The sequence below is a fragment of the Sapajus apella genome, unplaced genomic scaffold (assembly GCF_009761245.1).
Source record: "Sapajus apella isolate SASKATOON/1434 unplaced genomic scaffold, GSC_monkey_1.0 scaffold2, whole genome shotgun sequence".
NCBI classification, from domain to species: domain Eukaryota; kingdom Metazoa; phylum Chordata; class Mammalia; order Primates; family Cebidae; genus Sapajus; species Sapajus apella.
The window spans coordinates 79,610,892-79,625,808 of record NW_022436942.1 but is presented as its reverse complement, the minus strand read 5'-3'; the positions used below and the strand labels follow the sequence as shown (position 1 = coordinate 79,625,808).

Sequence of the window (14,917 nt, the reverse complement as noted above, 5' to 3'; positions counted from 1 at the left end):
ATCCCAGCTACTCAGGAGGCTGAGGCAGGAGAATTGCCTGAACCCAGGAGGTGGAGGTTGCGGTGAGCCGAGATCGTGCCATTGCACTCCAGCCTGGGTAACAAGAGCGAAACTCCGTCTCAAGAAAAAAAAAAAAGATACAAAGCTAACACTACCATATCCATATTCTTCCTAATTTTATGGTAAAATTTGCTTGGTTTAACTTTCATTTACCAAAATTTAAAAACTTACACATTTATTTTTATTTATTTATTTATTTTGAGATGGAGTTTTTTTTTTTTAATATTTTGATTCTACCTTGGAAAAGCAGGTTTTCATCTTTCCAAAAATTGCACCAAGGTAAAGCAAAGCTCTAGCTGATTCGGGTGTATTGTTTAGGCATTAGCAGTACTGCCCTCACTGTGCGCTCATTGGACAGTAGCGCAACCCCCAGAAAAGGATGGTTAGAGAAGGAATTTTGCTCTTGTTGCCCAGACTGGAGTACAATGGCTCGATCTCAGCTAACCACAACCTTCGCCTCCGGCTTCAAGCAATTCTCCTGCCTCAGCCTCCCCAGTAGCTGGGATTACAGCCATGCGCCACCATGCCCGGCTAATTTTGTCTATTTAGTAGAGACGGAGTTTCTCTGTGTTGGTCAGGCTGGTCTCGAACACCCGACCTCAGGTGATCTGCCCACCCTGGCCTCCCAAAGTGCTGGGATTACAGGCGTGAGCCACTGCACCCAGCCAAGTGTACAAATCTTTTTTTTTTTTGTTTTGTTTTGTTTTGTTTTGTTTTGTTTTCAGAGCCAGAAACAGGATTTTTTTTTCTTTTTTTTTTTTTTTGAGACGGAGTTTTGCTCTTGTTACCCAGGCTGGACTGTAATGGCGCGATCTCGGCTCACTGCAACCTCTGCCTCCTGGGTTCAAGCAATTCTTCTGCCCCAGCCTCCTGAGTAGCTGGGACTACAGGCCTACGCCACCATGCCCAGCTAATTTTTTTGTATTTTTAGTAGAGATGGGGTTTCACCATATTGACCAGTATGGTCTCGATTTCTTGACCTCGTGATCCACCCGCCTTGGCCTCCCAAAGTGCTGTGATTATAGGCGTGAGCCACCGCGCCTGGCCCAGAAACAGGATTTATTTTTATTTTTTTTTTTATTTTTACTTTTTTTAGAGGGAGCAGGTGAGAGAGGGAGCAAGGTGTGTGGTGGGTGCCACATTCTCTTAAGCAATCAGATCTTCTGGAAATTCAGAGTGAGGACTCATTACCATGGGGAGGGCACCAAGCCATTCATAAGAAATCCACCCCCATGACCCAAACACCTTCCACTAGGTCCCACCTTCATCACTGGAGATCACATTTCAATATGAGATTTGGAGGAGCCAAATATCCAAACCATATCAAAGCCAGAGAGGGAAACTTCACCTTTCCTTTTTTTCTTTTTTCTTTTTTTTTTTTTTTAAAGAAAGAAAGGAAGAAAGAGAAAGAATAAAAAGAAAGAAAAAGAAAAAATGAAGGAGAGGAAGGATGAGGAAGAGGGGGAGGGAGAGAGAACGGGGGTGTTGCTTTATTGCCTGGGCTAGAATGCAGTCTAAAAATGGGTATGCCTGTAATTGTGTTTAATAATAGAGACATGGAAAAAAAAATGAGGGAAGAAAATAACAAGCAGCCAGCCAATATTTCATTTAAACCTGTAAATAGGTGTGATGTGGTGCTGATAAAAGTGTATATTTTGTGTATTTAAAGTGGAGAGTTCTATAAATGTTAATTAAGTCTACATGTTCCCGACCTGAGTTCAAGTCCTGGATATGGATGTTAACTTTCTGTCTCATTGATCTGTCTGATATTGATGTTGAAGTCTCCCACTATTATTGTGTGGGAGTCCAAGTCTCTTTATAAGTCATATATATCTGGATATTCCTGTATTGGGTGCGTATACATTTAGGATCTTTAGCTCTTCTTGTTACATTGATCCTTTTATCACTATGTAACATCCTTCTTTGCTTCTTTTGATCCTTCTTGCTTTAAAGTCTATTTTATCAGCAAAAATTGCAACTCCTGCTTTCTATTTATTATTTTTGCTCTCCATTTGGTTGGTAAATTTTTCTCCATCCGTTTGTTTTGAGTCTTTATGTATCCTTGCATGTGAGATGGGTCTGGATGTAGCATACCAATTGGTCTTGGCTTTTTTTTGCCTGTCTGTGACTTTGGATTGGGGGATTTAGTCGATTTAAATTTAGAATTAATAATAATATATGTGAGTTTGATATTGCCGTTTAATGTTAGCTGGCTGTTTTGCCCATTAGTTATACAAGTTCTTAATTATGTTGATGTTCTTCATTTTTTGGTATTTTTTAGAAAGGCTGATACTGGTTGTTCCTTTCTATTTGTGGTGGTTCTTTCAGAAGTTCTTGTAAAGCAGGCCTGGTGGTGATGAAATCTCTGAGTGCTTGCTTGTTCACAAAAGATTTTATTTTTCCTTCGCTTATGAAACTTAGTTTGGCTGGATGTAAAATTGTGGGTTGAAAGTTCTTTTCTTTAAGGATGTTGAATATTGGCCCCCACTCTCTTCTGGCTTGCAGAGTTTCTGCTGAGAGATCTGCTGTGAGTCCTATAGGCTTCCCTTTATGAGTAACCTGACCTTTCTCTCTGGCTGCCCTCAGTATTTTCTTCTTCATTTCAACCCTGGTGAATCTGGCGATTATGTTCTTAAGGTTGGTCTTCTTGAGGAATATCTTTGTGGTGTTCTCTGTATTACCTGGAGTTGAATATCGTCCTGCCTTGCTAGGTTGGGAAAGTTTTCCTGAGTGATATCCTGAAGCGTATTTTCCAGCTTGGATTGATTCTCTTCGTCACATTCAGGTACACCTATCAAAAGTAGATTAGGTCTTTTCACATAGTCCCATATTTCTTGGAGACTTTGCTCATTTCTTTTTATCCTTTTTTCTCTAATCTTGTCTTCACATTTTATTTCATTAAGTTGGTCTTCAACCTCTGATATCCTTTCTTCTGCTTGATCAATTCGGCTGCTAAAACTTGTGCATAGTTCGCGAAGTTCTCTTCTGTTTTTCAGCTCCATTAATTCACTTATATTCCTCTCTAAATTGTGTATTATTGTTAACATTTCATCAAGCCTTTCTTCAAAGTTCTTAGCTGCTTTGCATTAGAAACTAAGTTAGTTTAGTTAGAACAAGTTCTTTTAATTCCCAGAAGTTTCTTATCATCCACCTTATGAAGCCTGCTTCTGCTAATGGAACACAGTCTTTCTCCATCAGGCCTTGTTCCGTTGCTGATGAGGAACTGTGATCCCCTGTAGAGGGAGAGGCGTTCTGATTTTGGGTATTCTCAGCCTTTTTAGGCTGGTTTCTTCCCTTCGTTATAGATTTATCCATCTGTGGTCTTTATAATTACTGTCTTTATAGTTGGGTTTCTGAATGGACGTCCAACCGGTGCTAAAATCTGAGCAACCCACTGCGCCGGCCAAAACAGACTGATGGTGCTTTTCTGACTCTGCACCAAGAACCACCTTGCGGGCCACAAGAGTCGCGCTGGCGACCCGTGGGGCTCGTCCGCTGGAGTCTCCTGGTGCGTGAGCAACAAAAATTCGTCTGAAAGTGTGGCGTCCTCTCGTTCTCTGCGCTTTCACTGGGAGCTACAATCCCCAGCTGCTAGTGATCAGCTATCTTGGATCTCTCTCGACAGGATTTTATTTAACATTTATTGTAATGGGGTCTGCGCAAAAGGAGGGGGTGGAGGGTGGGGTACATGCAGGGGACACAGGAACACGATGACATGGCCAGGGCCACAGCTTCTTCTGTCGTGGGGAAGACAAGACCAGGGCTGGAGCTGGGGTGGAAGAGGGGAGGGGGGACACTGGCTGCATTTCCCCCACCCCCAGGAAGCACCTCTAGGCCCTGGACCCCTCGCTCATCCTGGCCCCTAAAATTCCATCTCTCCTCTGCCTCTGGCCCTCCTGGCTTCTCCTTCTGCTCCCCTGAACTTTTCCCCTGACAGATTCTCAAGTAGGACGATGTTCAGGGCCTGACCCCAAACCCCCCACCACCTTATGATGGTACAACTTTTGCTGGCCCTGCTTCTGCCCCTCCTCAGACCTCACGGCTCTCCCTCTCTGGGACAGAAGCTCTGATCTCCCTACTTCCTCTCCTCCCTCCCCCTGGAAAAAAAGAAAAAGGAAAAGACAGCACCAACTCCCCAGGGAGGGGCAACAGACAGCAGGGGGAGAGGATTGGAAGGAGAGTGAGAGAACTATTGAGGGAAGAGGCTCATAAGTCCCTGGGAGGACAGGGCAAGGGCTTACAGAGAGGAGAGGGGGTATGGGCAGTGGCTGCTCCTGTCCTCTGCCACCCCTGCCCACTGTCCAGGGGACTTCGACACAACCGACGGGACAGGTTTGTGTGGGGTCAGGTCTGATAGAAGAGAGGAGCGGGAGAAACAAATCGTTAAAACCTAGCGAATTCCCCTAAAACATTTCTTCCTCCTTTCCCTCCGGAGGCTCCTTGGTTGGTGGGGAAGCAGTGAGGAGTTGGTGGGAAAAGTGGGGGGAGAGGAGCCTGTACCAACTGACGCTACTCCATTCTCTCCTCTCCCCCCAACCAACTCGGAGCTCACCACGGCTGGGAGGGAAGTGGCTGAGAGCTCACAGGCACCCCCTCTACCCCGAGAGGGAGCCCACAGATGTGGGAGGAGCTGCTGCTGCCGCCGCCATTGGACAAACCTCACCAGTACCTTTGTTGCAGAGCTCACAGACACGGTGAGGGCCCTGGCTGTGCACTTTCATGTGGTCCGAAATATAAGCCAAGCTCAGCGTCTTGCCACACATGTGACATGGCTCCTTCTCCTCGTGTCGTACCATGTGCGCCCGCAGCCGATCCTTCGTGGCGAAAGCTGCCTCACATTTTCACATTTGAAGGGCCGTTCTGTTGAGTGCACTGGTCGGACGTGACTGTTGGGGTGATCCGGCCGGGAGAAGCTCTGGCCACAGTGGGAGCAGCTGCAGGGCTTGTGTACAGCGCCGTCAAGTGAGCGCACGTGGTAGCTCATGCGGTCCTTGCGCTGCTGGCACACCGGGCACTGGGAGGGCTTCTCGTCCGAGTGAGACAGCTTGTGTCGGCTCAGGTGGTGGCCGTCGCGGGAGGCCTTGCGGCACATCTCTCAGCCGTGGTTCTTCGGACGCGCTTCCCCGAGGCGGTCGTGGTCACCACGCCGCCGGCAGCCACTGCGGCCGCGCCGCAGCCGACACCCGCTTCTCCCACTCCCCCGCCGGCTCCGCTCAGCTGGGGCACGCTCAGGAGGCTCAGGGCCACCATGGTGGGCATCTTCATAGCATCCGAGGGGACCCGGCCGGCCTTGGCTCCCGCGTGGATGGCTTCGTGCCTCCGGAGGTTGCAGCCGTTCTTGAACGCCTTGGCGCACAGAGCGCAGATGTAGGGCCCCTTGCTCTTTGTCTTCTTCTTCAAGACAGACGCTACTGGGGCCACGGCGACCGTCGAGGTTGGGGCTACGACGGCGGTGGCCGCCGCCGCGGCGATGGTGGCGGCGGAGGCGGGGGTGGGGGTGACGAAGGGGGCACCGGGGGCTGCTTCAGGGCCGCTGTGTCCACCGTGGAGGCGGCGGCCGGAGCCGGGGGAGCGGCAGCGACGGCGGCGGCAGCGGGGGACTCCTGGGCAGCGGCGAGCACGTGGAGCAAGTCCCCCTGGAGGGGCTCGGCCACCGGGGCCTTGGCGGTGGGTGGGGGCGCCGGCGCAGCCTGGAATGGACTCTGGGCGTAGCCCTGGGAGGTAAAGAAGCGGGACTCAAGTGTACAAATCTTAAGTGTACAGCTTAATTACTTTTTACAGTTGAGGTAGAATTGACATAAAATTTATGATTTTAAAATGTACAGTTCAGTGGCATTTAGCACATTCACAGTAATCGAACTTCCAGGACATTTTCCTTGACCCAGAGAAAACTCTATCCCCATTAAGTAGTTGTTTCCTCGTTCATCTTCCTCCATTCCTTGGAAGCCACCAGCCTGCTTTCTGTCTCGATGGACTTGCCTGTCTGAACATTTGTGGCCTTTTGTGTCTGGCTTCTTTCTTTGGCACACCGTTTCTGAAGTTCATGCGGGTTGTAGCAGGCATCAGAACTTCATTTCCTTTTTATTCCTGAGTAATGTTACACTGCTTGAAAATAGCACATTTTGTTTATTCATCAGGTGATGTACGTTTGAGTTGTTTTCACTCTTTGGCTGTTGTGATTAGTGCTGCTGTGAACATGTGTGTGCAAGGGTTGTGTGGACATATATTTCAATTCTCTTTTGGCTATACACCTAGGTGTGAAATCGCTGTGTCAGTCCGGAATTTACATTCTAAATTCTATGTTTAGCTTTTTGAGAAACAAACACGCTTTTCCACAGTGCTATTTCATTTTACCACAGTGCTGTTTCATTCCGGCCAAAAACATATGAGTTTTCCCGTCTCTCCACATCTTCGACAACACTTGTTAATGTCCACTTTTTAATTTGAGCTATCCTAATGTGTGTGGAGTGGCATCTCACTGCTTGTTCCTGTTTATGACTTCTCCGTGTCTGAACTAGACTGAGACTTCAGTGAGAGCCTGAGCTGAACTTGTCTCCACTATTTACTAGTGTCTAGCTAAATGCTTAGTACATATAAGGTCATAACATTTGGTGAACAAAAGCGTTCCTAGCCACTGTTATTTTTTGTGTAATCTTCCCAGACATTTTCTCTGACACATGCAACCTTTTCCAGGTCTAGTCAGAAACACCTTTAAACATAAAGCAGTTGACAAAAAGGAATAAATGTTGACATTAAAGTTGCTGGATCCAGTTTTTTGTTTTTTTTGAGACAGGGTCTTGTTCTGTTGCTGGACTAGAGTGCAGTGGTGCAATCACAACTCACTGCAGCCTCAGCCTCACAGGCTCAAGCCATCTTCCTGCCTTAGCCTCCCAATTAACTGGGACTACAGGCACGAGTCACCATGCCCAGCTAATTTTTTTTTTTTTTTCGAGATATAGTCTCACTCTGTCATCCAAGCTGGAGTGCAGTGGGGTGATCTCGGCCGAGTTCAAGTCATTTTTATGCCTCAGCCTCCTGAAGAGCTGGGACTACAGGCATGTGCCACATGCCCAGCTTTTTTTTTTTTTTTTGAGACGGAGTCTCACTCTGTCACCCAGGCTGGAGTGCAGTGGTATGATCTTGGCTCACTGCAACCTCTGCCTCCCAGGTTCAAACATTTCTCCTGCCCCAGCCTCCCGAGTAGCTGGGATTATTGGCACATGCCACTGCGCCCAGCTAATTTTTATATTTTTAGTAGAGATGGGGTTTCACCATGTTGACCAGGCTGGTCTTGAACTCCTGACCTCAAGTGATTCACCCACCTCGGCCTTCCAAAGTGCTGGGATTACAGGTGTGGGCCACCACACCCAGCCAATTTTTGTATTTTTAGTAGAGATGGGGTTTCACCATGTTGGCCAGGCTGATCTTCAACTCCTGGCCTCAAGTGATCCTCCCTCCTCAGCCTCCCAAAGTGCTGGGATTACAGGCATAAGCCACTGCGCCCAGCCCGGATCCAGTTTTTATTTTGTAAATTCCTCATACACAGTGATATTAATTTTATTTTTTTGAGACAGAGTGTCTTCCTGTCACCCAAACTGGAGTGCAGTGGTGTGATCACTGCTTACTGCAGCCTTGACCTCTTGGACTCAAGCAGTCCTCCTACCTCAGCCTCCTGAGTAGCTAGGATTATAGGCATGAGGCACCATACCTGGCTAATTTGTGATATCAATATTGGTTATGGAAAAAATTTCAAAATTTCTTTTACAGGTGCACACTACCACACCTGGCTAATTTTTTGTTTTTTTAGTAGAGACCAGGTTTCACTATGTTAGCCAGACTGGTCTTGAACTCCTGACCTCATGATCTACCTGCCTCAGCCTCCCAAAGTGGTGGGATTACAGGCATGAGCCACTGTGTCCAGCCCATATTTAATGTACTCTCTAGACAAATTAATCTCTTCTTTTATCTGGGATAATGGATTCATTCTCTGAAAGCTTTATGTCCTCTAAAAAAATGTCCATTCTTTTATTCATTAATTGGCACAAATTAAGACCATAAAGAAGTGTTTCCTTCCTTCATCCCGTGCACATGCAGTGAATAAAATGCTTATTCAAAGAACTCAAAATGACCAGAAGACTAGGGAAGTTCTCAGGCCACTTAATTGCCTTTATGATTCAAGACCATTAAGACCCTGAAAAGAGAGAATGCTCAGCAGTTCCAGAAGCTTATGGGAAACATGAGCTCCAATGCTCTGGCTGGGAAACATGAAACCACTTTGAATTTTCCGATAAATCTGGCTTAGCAACGACTTGTTAATCATTCCCTCAAAATTAACTAGGCTTTAGAGCGAATATATATTATATCCCTGGAACTCTTGTAGAAATAGGAATTTATTTTATTTTGTATATTAGAGATGTAGTCTCACTATGTTGCCCAGGCTGCTCTCCAACTCCTGTACTCAAGCGATCCTCCTGCCTTAGCCGCTCAAAGTGTTGGGACTACAGGCAAGAGCCACCATGCCTGTTTTTAATTTTTATTTATTTCTTTTTTTGAGATGGAGTTTTGCTCTTGTCACATAGGCTGGAGTACAATGGCACAACCTCAGCTCACTGCAACCTCTGCTTCCCGGGTTTAAGTGATTCTCCAGCCTTGCATCCTGAGTAGCTGGGATTACCGGCATGCACCATCATGCCTGGCTAATTTGGTATTTTTAGTAGAGACAAGGCTTTGACCATGTTGGCCAGGCTGGTCTTGAACTCCTGACCTCAGGTGAGCTACCTGCCTCGGCCTCCCAAAGTGCCGGGACTATAGGCATGAGCCACCGCACCCAGAACCTGGTCTGTTTTTTGTTTTTGTTTTTAAATTGTACTTTGGGCTTTGGGGTACATGTGCACATCCTGCATCCTGCAGAATTGTTGCATAAGTACATACATGCTACATCCGCCCCCACCTCGCCTACATCAGGCATTTATCCCTGTGTTATCCCTCCCCATCTGCCCCCCGCCCCCTGCTGTCCCTCCCCTCCCCTCTACCTCCCCACCTAGCCCAGTGAGTGTTGTTCCCTTCCCTATGGAACCTGGCCTATTTTTTTTTTTTTTTTGAGATACAGTCTTGCCGTCACCAGGCTGGAGTGCAGTGGTATGATTTCGGCTCACTGCAACCTCCACCTCCTGGGTTTAAGCGATTCTTCTGCCTCAGCCTCCCAAGTAGCTGGGACTACAGACACGCACCACTACGCCCAGCTAATTTTTGTATTTTTAGTAAAGACGGGGTTTCACCATGTTGGTGAAGATGGTCTTTATCTCTTGACCTTGTGATCCACCCGCTTCAGCCTCCCAAAGTGCTGGGATTACAGGCGTGAGCCATCGTGCCCAGCTACCTGGCCTGTTTTTAAGGACTAAATAACAAATTTGTTCTCATCAATCTCAGACTTTCCTAAGTTCTGGCTTTGATTTCTAATATTAGGAAGTTTTTATAAACTAATTTTTAAAAATTGATTTTTGAGATGGAGTCTCGCTCTGTCACCCAGGCTATAGTGCAGGGACACAATCTTGGCTTACTGCAATCTTTGCCTCCCAGGTTCAAGAGATTCTCATGCCTCAGTCTCCTGAGTAGCTGGGATTACAGGCGCACACCACCATGCCCGGCTAATTTTGCATTTTTTAAGTAGAAATGGGGTTTCACTGTGTTGGCCAGGCTGGTCTCAAACTCCGCATCTCAAGTGATCCACCTGCCTCGGCCTCCCAAAGTACTGGGATTACAGGTATGAGCCACTAGACCCGGCCATAAACTAACTTTTTAAATTGATGCATAATATTTGTTTGTTTGTTTTTTAGAGGGAGTCTCCCGCTGTCGCCCAGGCTGGAGTGCAGTGGCGCAATGTCGGCTTATTGCAACCTCTGCCTCCCAGGTTCAAGCAATTTTCCTGTCTCAGCCTACCAAGTAGTTGGGACTACAGGTGCACACCACCATGCCTGGCTAATTATTGCATTTTTAGTAGAGACAGAGTTTCACTGTATTGGTCAGGCTGGTCTCAAGCTCCTGACCTCAGGTGATCTGCCCCCCTTGGCCTCCCAAAGTGCTGGGATGACAGGCGTGAGCCACTGCGCCCGGCTGATGCATAATATTTGTACATATTTATGGGGCACATGTGATATTTTGTTATGTACATAGAATGTATAATGATCAAGTCAGGGTATTTACGGTATTCATCACCTCAAGTATTTATCATTTCTATGTGTTGGGAAATTTTCAAGTTCTTTTAGCTATTTTGAAATATATAATGGGCTGGGCGTGGTGACTCATGCCTGTAATCCCAGCACTTTAGGAGGCCTAGGTGGGTGAATCACTTGAGATGAGGAGTTTGACACCAGGCTGACCAACATGTTGGAACCCTTGTCTCTACTAAAAATACAAAAATTAACCAGGTGTGGTGGCAGGCACCTGTAGTACTAGCTACTTGGGAGGCTGAGATGGGGGATGGCTTGAGCCCAGGAAGCAGAGGTTGCAGTGAGCCGAGATTGCACCACTGTACCCCAGCCTGGCAGACAGAGTGAGACTATGTATCAATAAATAAAAATAAACAGGCTGGGCACAGTGGCTCACACCTGTAATCCCAGTACTTTGGGAGGTTAAGGCAGGTGGATAACCTGAGGTCAGGAGTTCGAGACCAGCCTGACTAACACAGTGAAACCTCGTCTCTACTAAAAATACAAAAATTAGCCAGGCATGGTGGTGGGTACCTGTAATCCCAGTTACTGGGGAGGCTGAGGCAGGAGAATTGCTTGAACCCAGGAGGCGGAGGTTGCAGTGAGCTGAGATCATGCCACTGCAATCCTAGCCTGGGTGACAGAGTGAGACTCCACCTCAAAATAAATAAATAAATGAATAAATAAAAATTAGATCAAAAAAATGGACTGCAAAGGGGATGAGAATGGATTGCCTCGAGAAGATTGTCTTTTGGGGTATTCTTCACCTTTCCCTATGTCCAGGTGTTTTGCTATGTGACTCTGTAGCTCTTCTGGCTAAAGAGGCAGAGCTTATTTCCTGACCCTTGAATCTGGGCTGTACTTATGCTTTAGCCAAAAAAATGTGGCACAAGTGTTGTGTGCCACCACTGAGCTTAGGACTCAGGAGACCCAGGTGTCTCTCCTTGCTCTCTTGTACCTCTGCCTTCACCACAAGAACATTCTCTGGGGTAGCCTGATGGAGAAGAGACACAGAAACACTCTGGTCAGATCGATTCCAGATCAGCCGCTGAGCCAGCCCTCTCATCTGTGATCCAGCATACCCAACAAGATCAGCAGAGCTCCCCAGCCAACCACAGATGCATGAACAATTGACAGATACAGTGATGTTCTTCCTCAAATAAAGCATACTCTGTCTCCCTGTTCTTTTTTAAAAGGCCTAACCCCCTGGTTCCTGATGTACCAGCGTATGTCTAGAGATGCCCAGGCATGTCTTAGTTTGTAGCGTATACTCCTTTCCTTATTTGGACATTCCTAGCCTAGCCTTTTTGCAAACCACACAAGTCACTTCCTCCCTTCCTTTGTTTTCCATTGCTTTTACCTAGTTAGGAAAGTTTTATGCTTTTAGCCAATTGGGTTTAGCTTAGGCTGTGTGGTCCAGCTCCAGCCAATGGAGACTGGACACAGTGGTAGAAACCTCATGTGTTAGGGATAAAAAGCCCTCCTCTCCTTTGTTTGGTGTGCTGTCATGGTGAGCAGGCTCATGAGTGGCACCCTTCTGCAGAAGTAAAAATTGTCTTGCTGAGAACTTCTTTGTTTAAGAGTTCGTTTTCTTCACAACTCCAAACCTTTACTTCTTTTTTTTTTTTTTTTTTTTTTTTTTGAGATGGAGTTTCACTCTTGTTGCCCAGGCTGGAATGCAATGGTGTGATCTTTGGCTCGCCACAACCTTCACCTCCTGGATTCGAGTGATTCTCCTGCCTCAGGCTCCCAAGTAGCTGGGATTACAGGCATGCGTTACCATGCCCGGCTAATTTTGTATTTTTAGTAGAGAAGGGGTTTCTCCAGGTTGGTCAGGCTGATCTGGAACTCCTGATCTCAGGTGATCCGCCTGCCTCAGCCTCCCAAAGCACTGGGATTACAGGCATGAGCCACCATGCTCAGCCTACTTCTAACAACAATTATACTTATTGTTATGCCACTGTTTTGTAGTTGTGACACACCATTATTGCAGCAGTAGAGAACTGATGCATTGCTGTTATTTGGCATTGCATTGCCAAATAATCCATTATCCCATTTTTTGGCAATGCATCAGTTCCCTACTGCCACAATACATTATATGTATTCATCAAACATTACAGGTCCAGAAACTTACACTAAAATGTGTGCTTTTTTTTTTTTTGAGCTGGAGTCTCACTCTGTCACCCAGGATGGAGTGCAGTGGCGCCATCTTGGCTCACTGCAACCTCCACCTCCCCGGTTCAAGTGATTCTCCTGCCTCAACCTCCCGAGTAGCTGGGATTACAGGTGTGTGCCACCAGATCCAGCTAATTTTTGTATTTTTAGTAGAGATGGGGTTTCACATGTCGACCAGGCTGGTCTTGAACTCCTGGCCTCAAGTGATCCACCTGCCTCGGTGTCCCAAAGTGCTGGGATTATAGGTTTGAGCCACCACACCTGGCCAAATGTATACATTTTTTTAAAACCAAGGAATTGACATCCTGAAAAGAAGAAAAAGCAATGAGCAAATGTAGTTTCTACTTCTATTACTGAAAGTAGCCAGTGCTACTGGCAACTGCCAGTTAAATATTGAGAGTAAGTCAGGGTGTCCCCAAGGAAATGAAAAAAGTGAGTGTAAAGTTATGTAATCTTTCTCTGATTAGCACTAAGAGATATGGGAAGTGGGTTTAAGCAAGCAGATGATGGGAGTTGACAATAAAAATGTAAACTCAACCCCAATTAATTAATTTGTCCATTGATCTTTCAGCAGCAGATGGTGATGTCTACTCTGGATGAAATAAGAGGTCCAGGGACAACAATGAGAGTTCCTTTCCCCAGGGAGGGATGCCAATTCAGTTCATGAGCTTTGAGAAGCTGAAATGTTACCTTGGATCTGGAAATACTTGGCGGTGCTTGTCAGGCTGGCGATCAAGTTTCCCCAGCAGCTCAGTTAATTACCCAGAACTTTCTGTATTGAGTGAGTCCTGAGACTCTGCGTGACTCTCTCAAAGTCAGGTCTCATTTTATTCAATAGGAGACATTTTTCCCCCTTTCAGCTGGATTTTCTTTCTTTTCTTTTCTTTTTTTTTTTTTTTGAGACGGAGTTTCGCTCTTGTTACCCAGGCTGGAGCGCAATGGCGCGATCTCGGCTCACCGCAACCTCCACCTCCTGGGTTCAGGCAATTCTCCTGCCTCAGCCTCCTGAGTAGCTGAGATTACAGGCATGCGCCACCATGCCCAGCTAATTTTTTGTAGTTTTAGTAGAGACGGGGTTTCACCATGTTGACCAGGATGGTCTCGATCTCTTGACCTCGTGATCCACCCGTCTCGGCCTCCCAAAGTGCTGGGATTACAGGCGTGAGCCACCGCGCCTGGGCTCAGCTGGATTTTCTTGGATTATCAAAAGACAGTGTTTATGCATGCACACAGGAGAACCCGTTCACAGATTAAATTTTTCTTGCGGAAAGGAATGAGAAAAATTATCTATTCCCTCTAACATCATGTCTCTGAATGTAGGGTTAGGTTTGTCATTTTCAGAAGTTTTAGATCTGTGAAGCAGCAGATACAGCATGCGTTCAGTGACACTGCTGGCTTTCCCATCTGGGGTGGGCGCTAAGAATGATGTGTCAGCACTTAGCTGCTGGTGAATTTCTGTCTAATGAACAAAGGAGAAAAATTGGCTGTAGTTGGCACAATTCCACTCGGGGTGTACAGTGTTCAGAGATACAAGAAATCAGGAATATAATCATCCATTACTCAGAATAACTTTAAAATCTTTGATAATTATTTAGTTCTTTCAAAATCATCACATCGCTGAACATGATTCACCGTTAAAAAGCAAGCTAGGGTTCTGATCCTCATTAAAATGTAGAGTCATTGCTGGTGGGTGTAAAATGGTGCAGCCACTTTGGAAAACAGTCTGGCAGGTCCTCAAGGACTATAATTAGCATACAACCCAGAAATTCTACTCCTAGGTATGTAACCCAAAGAATTGAAAACATATGTTCATGCGAAAACATGTATGTGAATATTCATACCATCACTATTCACAATAGCCAAAAGGTGGAAACAGCTCCAGTGTCCATCAGCTGATGAATGGGTCAACAAAACGTGGTCTATCCATACAATGGGATACTATTCAGGTATATAAAGGGATAAAGTCCTGATCCATGCTACAATGTGGATGAACCTCAGAAACATGAAGCTAAATGAAAGAAGCCAGACAGGCTGGGCGCGGTGGCTCACGCCTGTAATCCCAGCACTTTGGGAGGCCGAGGCGGGTGGATCACGAGGTCAAGAGATCGAGACCATCCTGGTCAACATAGTGAAACCCCGTCTCTACTAAAAATACAAAAAATTAGCTGGGCATGGTGGTGCATGCCTGTAATCCCAGCTACTCGGGAGGCTGAGGCAGGAGAATTGCCTGAACGCAGGAGGCGGAGGTTGCGGTGAGCCGAGATCGCGCCATTGCACTCCAGCCTGGGTAACAAGAGTGAAACTCTGTCTCAAAAAACAAAAAAAACAAAAAAAAAAAAAAAAGAAAGAAGCCAGACACAAAAGACCACATATTGTATAAATCCATCAGAATGAAATTTCCAGAATAGGCAAATCTATAGAGATAGAAAGTGAATTCATGATTGCCAGGAGTTAGGGGAGCGAGAATGGGGGGG

General features: G+C 46.3%; 1 non-coding gene and 1 pseudogene across 2 annotated transcripts; both read right to left on the bottom strand.

Moving 5' to 3' along the window:
* Positions 1-318: 318 nt before the first annotated feature.
* Positions 319-444, bottom strand: LOC116528096. Its single transcript, XR_004258854.1, has one exon. It is a non-coding gene; the product is annotated as a U4atac minor spliceosomal RNA (small nuclear RNA).
* A 3,547-nt stretch (positions 445-3,991) lies between these two features.
* On the bottom strand, positions 3,992-5,795 carry LOC116525969 (annotated as a pseudogene). Its single transcript, XR_004257896.1, has one exon. The product of XR_004257896.1 is annotated as a myc-associated zinc finger protein pseudogene (transcript).
* Positions 5,796-14,917: the final 9,122 nt, after the last annotated feature.